Source organism: Mobula hypostoma, chromosome 15 (assembly GCF_963921235.1).
Source record: "Mobula hypostoma chromosome 15, sMobHyp1.1, whole genome shotgun sequence".
In the NCBI taxonomy this organism is placed as follows: Eukaryota; Metazoa; Chordata; class Chondrichthyes; order Myliobatiformes; family Myliobatidae; genus Mobula; species Mobula hypostoma.
The window spans coordinates 68,850,058-68,862,167 of NC_086111.1; the positions used below are offsets into that span (position 1 = coordinate 68,850,058).

General features: G+C 43.4%; 1 protein-coding gene across 7 annotated transcripts in view; it reads left to right on the top strand.

Moving 5' to 3' along the window:
* The first annotated feature begins 1,012 nt into the window (after positions 1-1,012).
* The window catches only part of LOC134357129 (uncharacterized), a 31,462-nt gene continuing 20,364 nt past the window's right edge, over positions 1,013-12,110 (top strand). For 4 of the 7 annotated variants that reach the window (XR_010020522.1, XR_010020521.1, XR_010020523.1 and 1 more), the window contains exons 1-2: positions 1,013-2,204; positions 2,327-2,427. The gene's annotated coding sequence lies outside the window, so the exon portion shown is untranslated. The remainder of the gene's footprint in view (positions 2,205-2,326; positions 2,428-12,110) is intronic. The other 3 variants (XM_063068424.1, XM_063068426.1, XM_063068425.1) reach the window with 3 other exon arrangements.

A 12,110-nucleotide genomic window follows, 5' to 3' on the forward strand; every position in this document is an offset into this window, starting at 1 on the left:
TTATATGCTTCTCGTTTTAATTCACTATGGCAAAACCAATTGGGTATTTCTGACAGCAAAAATCCAATATTTGATGGTAGCTTGGATACTGCATATTGAATGCACAGTGCCAGCGAATGACAGATATAGTTGAGTTGCTCACAGAATGGTGACACACCTTTTAGTCTAGACCACAGAGAGTTGTTGCACCCAATCATGTTTGATGCACCATCTGATGCAAAACCAATACAATTTGCAAGACTCTGACCACATCTTTTGATTTCCTCGTCAATCAAATTGAATATGGTTTTCCCCTGTAGCCTCTTGCATCAGAATTAAACCTAGAAATCCAGTTACAATTTCCTTTGTCCTATCACTTAAAAATCAAACTAAAATACACGTGTTTTTGTATTGAAATGTCAGTAGATTCATCTATAATGATGGCATATTTGTTATTCTGAAAGTCATCAATGAGATCAGTTTTCAGTGGAGGCAAAATGATGTTTTTGATTAAGCATGCATATTTAGTTTTATGTAACTTTATGTGCTCCAGTGTACTCCCATGCCCATGTGCTATCATGATTTCACTCAGGTGGTCAACAGTACGTATAGCACAATGGCGGGTCATGCTTACAGCAATTTGCAGCTCTGCTGCCTTAATTTTATTATTATCTTGCCTAGGAGTCTTTGTTACATTAAGTTGCGTCTGGCCTTTTGATGGAGTTCTCCACTTGTGTTTCTCCAATTTTTCATGATTTGAAAGGTTGCTAGCTCTTGGTACAATGGTGCAGTGGCACAATTTACAATAAGCTGCCTCCGATCCATCGGCAGCCTTTTGGACCCATACAAATGTTTCTTCCCATTTGCTATTGTACTTACAACTGCTATCGTCTTAAGAAGCAATCCATTTCTTTAATGACATGGTGTTGATAATAAATGATTTATAAAAAAACAGCCAAAGGCGTCACAGTTTCACCACAAAACTTTATTATGTATAGAAAGTACAGTTCATGGTCGATTTGTATCTGTCACAGTGGGGGGCGTTGGGAGCAAGGATGGACCCAAATGCAAGACACAAACACCTCTTGAGGGTTAACTTAAGTTTATTGCTCGTTGCAAGGAGAGCAAAGCAGAAGCAGGAATAGCATACTGGACAAGGACTCAGGCCTTGGACTAGGCTGGGACGAAGGGTCCGGGCCAGGACTTGGCACTTGGAGCTTCCGGGGCCAGGACTCTTCTTATTCATTGGACAGACAGAGACACTGGGCGGTAATGCACCATTAAGCTGGATGCCAACCGCCGTAAAACAAGATACAGAGACACTGGACATAAAACACTGTACCGGGAATCCTCCTTAGACACAGGACAGAGTCGGGACTCTTCTCGACACAGGGTCAAGACCCTTCCAGGGTACAGGGCCGGGACCCCTTTTGGGCGCAGGACATGGAAACGGACACCACACAACGAAGGACAGAACTATAACTGGGCTCAAGTACGTTCCAAGCCGCGGCGAGCACTTGACTCGCCCCCAGCGGGTTAACTTTGACTCACCCGTACTGACAAGGGAAGGCGGCTTGCTGGCACTTGCTCCGGCCGGTCGACATCGGCTCGCCGTACCTTTGGTGACTTTGCAAACGCTCTCGCACCGAACGGCTGAAAGCCGGAGACTATAAACCGCCGGTGGGACACGGGAAAACAGGGAGTCAACAGTCCGGATCGTAACACAAACAAAGTAAATTTAAAGGGAACCCGATCCGGACCATGACAGCGTGATTCTAAATCACATCCAAAACACTTCGGAGCTCCGAGAAAAACTGCACCCGCCCGGCCGGGTCGGCACGTGACCGTGTTGTCCACTTGCCGGTTTGGCGCCTTTTTGCCCAGACTCTTGACGGCAGAAATATCGGCAAATGCCACCGCCCAAAAGACATTTTTCTGAAAGGAAAACGTTTTAGAAAAAGGATGGTATGTAATTTTCTTGCAGATAATCTTAGCATGTAGAAAATCCAAATGATTTTTCTGACGCCGACCAGATTAGGAAAAAGCCAGTTATTTGGCTTTCCTTTCACTTTCATTTACTCCTCCCCCCTCACCGCTTTTTTTCCTCCAGCTTCCGAGTTTCTTCCTTTCCAGTCTGATCAAGTGTCGGAAACGACCTGACCTGATAAGTTTCCTCAGCATTTTGTGTGCGTTGTTGAAGATTTCCCTACATCTGCCGATTTGTTGTGAGTTTAGTTTCACCTTTACGCGGTGAAACTCGTGTGAAATATTTGTTTATCAGCAATGCACCCAGTTGTTCCGGTTGACCGCCTATCAGTATTAAACATTATCTTGCTCCTCCTCCTAGTATTCACTCGCTCTTGGTTTTGGAGCCCCGGGTGAATTTCAAACGAGCGCGGGAAGCGGAATCCTGGTGAATTTCTAAGGAAGCTGGAGAACGAATCCTCGGTGAGTTTCTCTGTTCAATCCGAACATTCTTTTCTAGGTGATTTATTAATGCATTCATAGATTATAGCAATTTTCCTCACACGATGAAAGGCCAACTTGGTCGATTATTCTCCTTTTCTTGAACAGGGGTCACGTGTTACTTTCCGATCCACACGGACAATTCCAGAACCTATAGATTCGTGAATGATTATGATCAATGCACGCATTAACTCTACTGACAATTCTTCAAAACTTTAAAATAAAGATGATTAGGATTTTGGACTTTTAAACCTCTTTCAGTCTCACCAGGACAATACTTTTACCACCTCTAATTTCCTTTCTTGATCTCCCGAGATCAGGGGGTCCCTTTGCAGACCCTTTGCTTAATGACATAGGTCGCGGTAGATTAAAAGACTGGAACCCCTGCGCTAGACTTTTTTTTGACAACTTTTGTGCATTTAAGCAAAAGAAATCTCATTTGGCTATACCTGAACTCATGGGCTAAACGGCATAATTTGTCTCCTATGTCTTATGGTCTCAAATGTACAGTTGGTCCGTGGGAGTGAATTAAACTGGGTTGACTTCTTGTTAACGGTTTTAATAAAAAGATATGAGATTTGTCAAATGACTCATGTTGGAGGAGTTATTTCTATGGTTAATCAGTATCACAGAATTGGGAAGCTGGATGTAGAGAAGCCATTTCAAACAAGTTCCTCCTATGGGGAACAGGATTACTTGGGTCTTCGATAAGGGTGGTGTTGACTAAATGTCTGCTTTTTCTAGACCTGATAGGTGATTTGAAACAGCCTAGATAGCTTGCAGGAGGATTGCATTGGTTTGAGGAAGTTGCTTAAAGAGCCTGATTAATGCTGTCTCAATCCTTGACATGGTAGTGCAGTAGTTAACACAACGTTTTACAGTAGCAATTGACCCGGGTTCAAATCCTGTAAGGAGTTTGACCATTTTCCCTGTGACTGAGTGGGCTTCCTCCCACAGTCCCAAGATGTACTGGTTGATAGGCTAATAAGTAAAACATCCCATGATTAGACTAGGACTAAATCGGGGGTTGGGATGGCCTATTCCATGCTGTATTTCAATAAATAAAACAAAAACCTTGACTACACTGATATCAGGTTAATTCACTACAAGAAGTTGAGAAAGGAAAGAATGGAAACTAATATTGAATTTATCTGCAATTTATATGAGAGGCTATCCAGGAGCAATGAACTCTGAGCTTCAAAGGGTCACGGAGAAAAAGGTTGGTCCGATGTCCATGGAAGTTCAAAATGAGTAATGGGATAATGAACAGTGTAAAGTTTAAAGTTCAAAGTAAAATTTATTATCAGAGTACATACATGTCACCGCATAAATCCTGAGATACTTTTTCTGCAGCCATACTTAGCAAATCTATAGATGGTAACTGTAAACATCAAGAACTGGAAGCTAAACAACCTGTGCAAATTCGCTTATGTGTATAAAAGGAAAGATCTGAGAAGCATTAAAAATTCTAGGAATTGTCTCTATTGGAATGAAAATGATTTTGGAATTGAAAAAGTTTATCATATGAGGAACATTTGATGGTTCTGGGCTTGTACTCACTGGAATTCAGAAGAATGAGGGTGGGATTTCAGTAAAACCTATTAAATGTTGACAGGCCTCAGTAGAGTGGATGTGAAGAGAATGTTTCCTATGGTGGGGGAGTCTAAGACGGGAGGACACAGCCTTTGAATAGAGGGATGTCCATTTATACTTTATATTTTATTGTCGCCAAACAATTGATACTAGAACGTACAATCATCACAGTGATATTTGATTCTGCGCTTCCCGCTCCCTGGATTACAAATATTAAATATTAAAAATAATAAAAATGAGTAAATATTAAAAATTTAAATTATGAATCATAAATAGAAAATAGAAAAATGGAAAGTAAGGTAGTGCAAAAAAACCGAGAGGCAGGCCCGGATATTTGGGGGGGTACGTCCCAGATCCGGGTCAGGATCCGTTCAGCAGTCTTAACACAGTTGGAAAGAAGCTATTCCGAAATCTGGCTGTACGAGTCTTCAAGCTCCTGAACCTTCTCCCAGAGGGAAGAGGGACAAAAATTGTGTTGGCTGGGTGGGTCGTGTCTTTGATTATCCTGGCAGCACAGCTCCGACAGCGTGCGGTGTAAAGTGAGTCCAAGGACGGAAGATTGGTTTGTGTGATGTGCTGCGCCGTGTTCACGATCTTCTGCAGCTTCTTTCGGTGTTGGACAGGATAACTTCCATACCAGGTTGTGATGCACCCTAGAAGAATGCTTTCTACAGTGCATCTATAAAAATTAGTGAGGGTTTTAGGGGACAGGCTAAATTTCTTCAGTTTTCTCAGGAAGTAAAGGCGCTGGTGGGCCTTCTTGGCAGTGAACTCTGCTTGGTTGGACCAAGTCAGGTCATTTGTAATATTGACCTCGAGCAACTTAAAGCTTTTGACCTGTTCCACTTGTGCACCACCGATGTAATTTGGGTCGTGCGGTCCGCTACTCCTTCTGAAGTCAACAGCCAATTCCTTTGTCTTGCTGACGTTGAGGGATAGGTTATTGTCTTCACACCATGCCAGCAAGTTCTTAATTTCCTCTCTGTACTCAAACTCATCATTACCTGTGATACGGCCTACAATTGTTGTGTCATCAGCAAACTTATATATTGAGTTTGATGGAAACTTGGCTACACAATCATGGGTGTACAGTGAGTACAGCAGGGGACTGAGTACACTGCCTTATGGGGCACCAGTGTTCAGAGTGATTGTGGAGGAGAGCTTGTCCCCTATTTTTACAGCCTAGGTCCTGTCTGTAAGGAAGTTGAAGATCCAGCTGCAGATCTGAGTGCTAAGGCCCTGGTTCCGGAGCTTAGGAATCAGTTTATTTGAAATGATGGTATTAAAGGCAGAGCTGTAGTCAATGAAAAGGAGCCTTGCGTATGCGCCTTTATTCTCCCAAGTGTTCTAAGGAGGAATGTAGGGCCAGAGAGATGGCATCTGCTGTTGACCTGTTGCAGAACAGAGATGAGAAATTTCTTTAGGCAGAGAGTGGTGAATCCGTGGAATTCATTGCCACGGCAGCTGCGGAGAGCAAGTCATTAGGTATATTTAATAAATTTACCATATACAGTGGCATGCAAAAGTTTGAGCACCCCTGGTCAAAATTTCTGTTACTGTGAATAGCTAAGCGAGTAAAAGATGACCTGATTTCCAAAAGGCATGAAGTTAAAGATGACACTGTTGTGGGAAAGCAGCATCTATCATCAAGGATCCCCATTCACACAGGACATGCTCTCTTCTCACTGCTGCCATCAGAAAGGTGGTACAGGAGCCTCAGGACCCACACCACCAGGTTCAGGAACAGTTATTACCTTTCAACCATCAGGCTCTTGAACCAGAGGGGATAACTTCACTCAGCTTCACCTGCCCCATCACTGAAATGTTCCCACAACTAATGGACTCACTTCCAAGGTCTTTTCATCTCATGTTCTTGATATTTATTGTTTATTTAGTAATTGTTATTATTATTGTTTCTTTCTCCCTTGTATTTGCACAGTTTGTTGCCTTTTGCACATTAGTGACCAATTAACCCACTAACCCATCCACCTTTGGAGGAAACTAGAGCACCCGGAGGAAATCATATGGTTACAAGGAGAACGTAGAAAACTCTTACAGGCAGTGGTGGAACTGAACCCAGGTCACTTTGCTGAGAAAAGTTAAGAAATGTTAAGAAAAGTTTAAATCGACTGCTCTTTGAGAAACGAATGGTAATGTGTGGTAAAATAGGAAGTGAATATTCCTAAAGAAAGAAAGTAGATTAAAAGTCTGATACTCTGTTATCCAGGTGTTCAGAAGTCCCAAAGGGGTTAGGGTGGAATGTCTGTTATGGTTGACAAGTCATGCAATGCATTTGGAATGGAACAATTACTCTGTGAATGAAGGAAGCTAGAGAGAGAAAAAAATAGAAAGTAAATTTGTTAAAATGTGAAAGACACAATTATCTTTCCTATTGGCTACAAGCAATGTGCTAAAGGAACTCAGCAGGTTGAGAGGTCCTGATGCAGAGCTTTGATCTGAAATGTCAACTGTTCTGGTTTGGCCACATCTGGAGCATTATATACAGTTCTGGTCACCCAACTATAGGAAGGATGGTGAGGCTTTGGAGAGGGTGCAGAAGAGCTTTACCAGGATGCTGTCAGGTTTAGAGGGCATGTGCCCTCAGGATAGGCTGGATTATCTTGGGTTGTTTTCTTTGGAGTGGCGAAAGCTGAGGAGAGATCTGATGGAGGTTTATAAGATTATGAGAGGCATAGATAGAGTGGATAGAGAGTACCTGTTTGTTATAAGGAGCGAAGGCAGCGAACCCAAGTGCACGACACAGGCACAGAGATTGAGTCTGGATGTTTACACGGGTGTAAACGCTGAACAGCAAGCAGGAGGGATCTTGACACGGAGCCCTGATATGGAATCTTGACACGGAGCCTTGACTCAGAGAAACGGAGTCTCATAGGTAAACCTTGAAACTGGGGCTAAACTTAGAACAAATGGTTCTAAGCGGACAGGAAACGTAGTTTACTCTTAGGAAAAAAGACCAACGAACTGGCGACTAGTGGTTGTGACACCGGGGTTCTTATACTGCAGTTCTTGATGGAAACCAGGTGTGCTGTCATCAAAGCAAATTAGAAGCAATTGGGAAATTTAACAGTCGGAACCGTGGCACAATCAACGGAAATTAGAAGCAAGATAGAGAATAAACAATCAGGTCCGTGACACTATTTCCCAAGGTTGAAATGTCTGATACCAGAGGACGTGCATTGAAGGTGAGAGGGGGCATGTTCAAAGAGGATGTGAGGGGTAAGAATTTTACTCAGAGGGTAGTGGATACCTGGAATGCGCTGCCTGGCATGGTGGTAGATGCAAATGCATTAGAGGTTTTTAAGAGACGCTTAGATAAACACATGAATATGATGAAGATGGAGGGATATGGACATTGTGTAGGTAGGAGAGATTGGTGTCTAGGTGCTTTAGATTTGCTTTTTAGCTGTTTTAGCACAATATTGTGTGCAAAATGGGCCTGTTCCTGTATTATCCTCTAAGTTCTATGTTTTAATTCAATTCCTCCTCACAGATGAGTTTCTCCAGCAGACTGTTGAACCTGGATTCCAGTATCTACAGTCTCTTGTGTCTCTAGCTTTCCCAACTCTCTCTGAATTTGCCAGTTCTGTTTTAAAATCATCCACCTGTACATAAGTGCAGATTTTCTCTCTCCACAGACTGCCTGATCTGCTGGGTATTTCTAGCCTTCCAATTTTCTTCTAGGTTTACAGAAACTTTCTTTTCTATGTTTCAAGGTTCCAGCATGGCCTTTTTTTCTTTGGGTTTTTTCGCTCTCTCATTAATGGTCACATTTATCCCACTTTTCAACTTTTCCTGATACTAAGGATGCTAGAAATCTGGATCAACACACAGAATCCCACGGCTGTCTATAAGGAGTTTGTACATTCTCCCCGTAACTGTGTGGGTTTCGTCCAGGTGCTCCAGTTACTTCCCAGAGTCCAAAGAGAGTTAGGGTTAATAGTTAATTTGTCACAAGGGTGTAATTGGGCAGCGTGAGCTCGAGCTCATTGGGCTAGAAGGGCCTGTATCCATGCTGTATCAGTTAATCAATCAATCAATAAATAAATGCATGAGTTAAAACTATGCTGGAGGAACTCAGCAGGTCAGGCAGCACCTATGGAGGGAAAATCCCTCTGCAGATGCTGCCTGACCTGCTGAGTTCTTCCAGCATTTTGTGCTTGAACTTTTCCTGGTATTAGACTGTAAGGTGCAGAGTCTTTGTATTTGTATTTATTTTATTTCTTACATCCAAGGGAGTAAAATTCTTTCTATTGTGTCTCTGTCGCAATGTACAAGTGATAAGGCAGGGAAATATGGGAGGACATTGCCCAAACATAAGATTGTATACACGATTGTTTTGTATAATGCATGTACAGTCAGATATGCAGTCAGATCAGTGTGTATTGATAAATCCGATGGCCTGGTGAAAGAAGTTGTCCCGGAGACTGTTGGTCCTGGCCATAATGCTGAGGTACCATTTGCCAGATGGTAGCAGCTGAACAGTTTGTGGTTGGGGTGGCTGTAGTCCCAGATGATCCTCTGGGCCCTTTTTAATGCTGCTGCTGTAAATATCCTGAGTAGTGGGAAGTTCACATCCACAGAAGCACTAGGCTGTCCACACCACTCTCTGCAGCGCCCTGTGATTGAGGGTAGTACAGTTCCCGTACCGGGCAATGACACAGCCGGTCAGGATGCTCTCGATGGTGCCCCTGTAGGAAGTACAAGGATTTGGGGACTCACGCTGAACTTCTTCAGCCGCCTAAGGTGAAAGAGACACTGTTGTGCTTTTTTTCATCACACACCCAGTATGTACAGTCTTATGCAAAAACAATTCCTGTTGAACCCTATGGTATTTTAAAACCTAGCAAACTAGGTACCACAACTGTTCTTGGAGATTTTCTTTAGGAATAATTTGTTTTATGCACTCTGGTTGATCTTTCATTGATCCTGTTATAGTTACTAGTCTATAGATTTACTAAGCATGCCCGCAGGAAAATAAATCTCAGGATTGTATATTGTGACATATATTTACTGATAAATAATCTTACTTTTTGAACTTCTTACTTCTGAAACTACAAATTCCCACTTGTGCAGTTGGCGCATGCTCAGAATTAAGACCAGACTGCACACGAGTCTGGGATTCCAACGCATGCGCAGACTCTGGATCCAGCAGCAACACGCTTTCGCAAATTGCGAATCCTGTCTCCGTGCGCCCCAAGTGCTGAGCATGCGCAGTGTGAGTGAGCGCGGGATCAGTGACGTGTCGGTGTGAATGGTTGGCAGGAAGTAAAAGTGCAGTCACCGGAAGACGGAGCAGTGGACTTACGGGGAGTCAGGGAAAATATCTTGCAGCCACTTATCTTGGCAGAGAGTTTAACACCGGGGCTCGGAAAGATGTTGAAGAAGTTTGACAAAAAGGACGAGGAGTCTGGTGAGTTGCAGCTCCGTCGGGAAGGTGGTCGGGATTGGTTGCTATGGCAGCACCAGGCTAAGGACCAGGGCCTGTAGATGAGAGATGAGGGTCCGGGAGATGATGTAGAGCATCTTGTTCTCCAAAAATACCCTGCTGAAGGCCAGTGAGTGTAAAATAATGATGACCGTGCGATTGTAGTTGATTTCTGTTTTTGTTGATATTCCTGGATGTCACCTTGCACCTTATTGTCTTCCTGCACTGAACTTTCTCTGTAACAGTAGCACTTTATTGTGTATTCTGTTATTGTATTACCTTGTACTACCACAATGTACTAATATGATTAAATGTTGGCGTGTAAAACATTTCTTTTTCATTGTACCTCGGTACATTGGAATATGTGGCTTTAATTGTCACATGTACAATGAAAAACTTGTCTTGCATATTGTTCACACAGATCAAATCATTGCAACAATTCTTTGAGGTAGTGCAAAGTAAAACAATAACAATGCAGAATAAAGTGCAACAGCTACAGAGAAAGTGCAGTGCAGGTAGAATAGGGTGAAAAGTTATAAGGATGTAGGTTGTGTGGTCAAGCATCTGTATTGTTGTACTGCTGTTGTTTGCACAGAGGAGCTCATCAGCTGTGGTTGGCAGCTGACTGGGAATCTTCTCATTTGTGCTGGTGGGTTATTTTGTTGTGTCACTCAGGCTTGGCATCATATTCTTGGTGATAACGACCCAGTTCTCCCTGCAAATGTGCTACACTACACTGATAGCATCCCAATGACCCTGTGACACACATCAAAGTTGCTGGTGAACGCAGCAGGCCAAACAGCATCTCTAGGAAGAGGTACAGTCGACGTTTCAGGCCAAGACCCTTCATCAGGATTCAATGACCCTGTGATCTCTGTCTTAGAGATTGAAGTCCGAACACCCTTCAGGAGGGTGAATCCTCACAGATCACCAGGCCCCGATGGTGTAACTGGCAGGGTACTGAAAACCCGTGTGACCAGCTGGTTGGAGTGTTCAAGGATGTATTTGACCTCTGCTGTGTTCTGAAGTTCCCACCTGCTTCAAAAGGCAGCAATCCTTCCAGTGCCCAAGAAGAGAAGGGTGAGCTGCCTCAGTAACTCAATAGCACTCACTTTTACTGTAATGAAGTGCTTTGAGAGGTTGGTTGTGGCTAGTATTAACTCCTGTCTGATTAATTACTGGGACCTGTTGCAATTCGCCTACCGCCACAACAGGTCAACAGTGGATGTAATCTCCCTGGCTCTCCACTCAGCTTTGAAGGACCTGCACAACAGCAAAACAGACATCAGACTACTCTTCATCAATTCTACAGTACTGTCCAAAAGTCTTAGGCACATGTAGCCACGGTGCTTAAGACTTTTGCTCAGAACAGTATTTGTCAATGTGGAGCAGTGTATAAGTTTGTAAGTCTGGTGGGAGCAAACGATGTTGTGAATGGGGAGGATGGAGCACCACGGGAGGGATGTGGGACAGGTGGCAGAGGAAGAGTGCCAGGGGCAGGGGAGAGGGGTGGTGCCAGTGCAGACACACTTAGCCCTGTGACACCAAGCAAGGCCATTTGATTCCAAGCAACTGATTTATTGATCATTTGATTCCAAACAATTGGTTTATAGATCATTTACAGAATGTCACTCCAGTGCTTCCCACTCCCTTTTCCCAACCATGATCCCCCTCTCCTTGTCCCCTTCCCACTTTCAGTCCAGAATAGAGATCCGTGTCAGAATCAGGTTTATCATCACTCTGATATGTCATGATTTGTTTTGCAGCAGCAGCAGTACAGTTCAATGCATAAAATTACTGCAGTACTGTGCAAAAGTCTTGGCCACATACATATAACTGGAGTGCCTAAGACTTTTGCACAGTACTGTAGCTTGGTGTTCAGCACATTTGCCTAGGCCTTTGTACTACTCCCTGCAACTGGATCCTCATCTTGCTTATTGAGAGACCACAGTTAGTGCAGATGGGTAATAACTTCCAGTAGACTGTCAACACAGCTGCATCTCAGTGGGGTACTTAACCCACTGCTGTACTCTTTGCTCATGACTGGTGAAGCACAGCCTGAATGCCAATGATAAATATGTAGGTACAGTGCTGTGCAAAAGCTACTGTATGTTGGGAAAGAATCTTAGAGATAGGATTTATACATAGTTTGATCAGAAATGGTTTTGTGAGGGGCAGGTAGGTTATGCTTCTCAAGCCCAATTGAATTATTTGAGGATGTGACAAAGCACATCAATGAAGGTAGAGTAATGGATGTGGTGTATATGGATTTAAGTAAGGTATTTGATGTTTCCCCATGGTAGGCTGATTCAGAAAGTCAGGAGACATGGGATCCAGGGAAACCTGGCTGTGTGGATACAAAATTGGCTTGCCCATAGAAGGCAGAGGGTGATAATAGATGGAGTGTCCTTTTGCCTGGAGATCGGGACCCCGCTCTTTGAGATTTTTATAAATGACTTTGATCAGGAAATGTAAGGGTGTGTTAGTAAGTTTGCAGATGAGACAAAGGTTTTTGGAGTTGTGGGTAGTGTGGAGGGTTATTTTTGTTTGCAGTGGGACTTTGACAGGATGCAGAGCTGGGCTGAGAAGTGGCAGATGGAGATCAACCTAGAAAAATGAGAAGTGA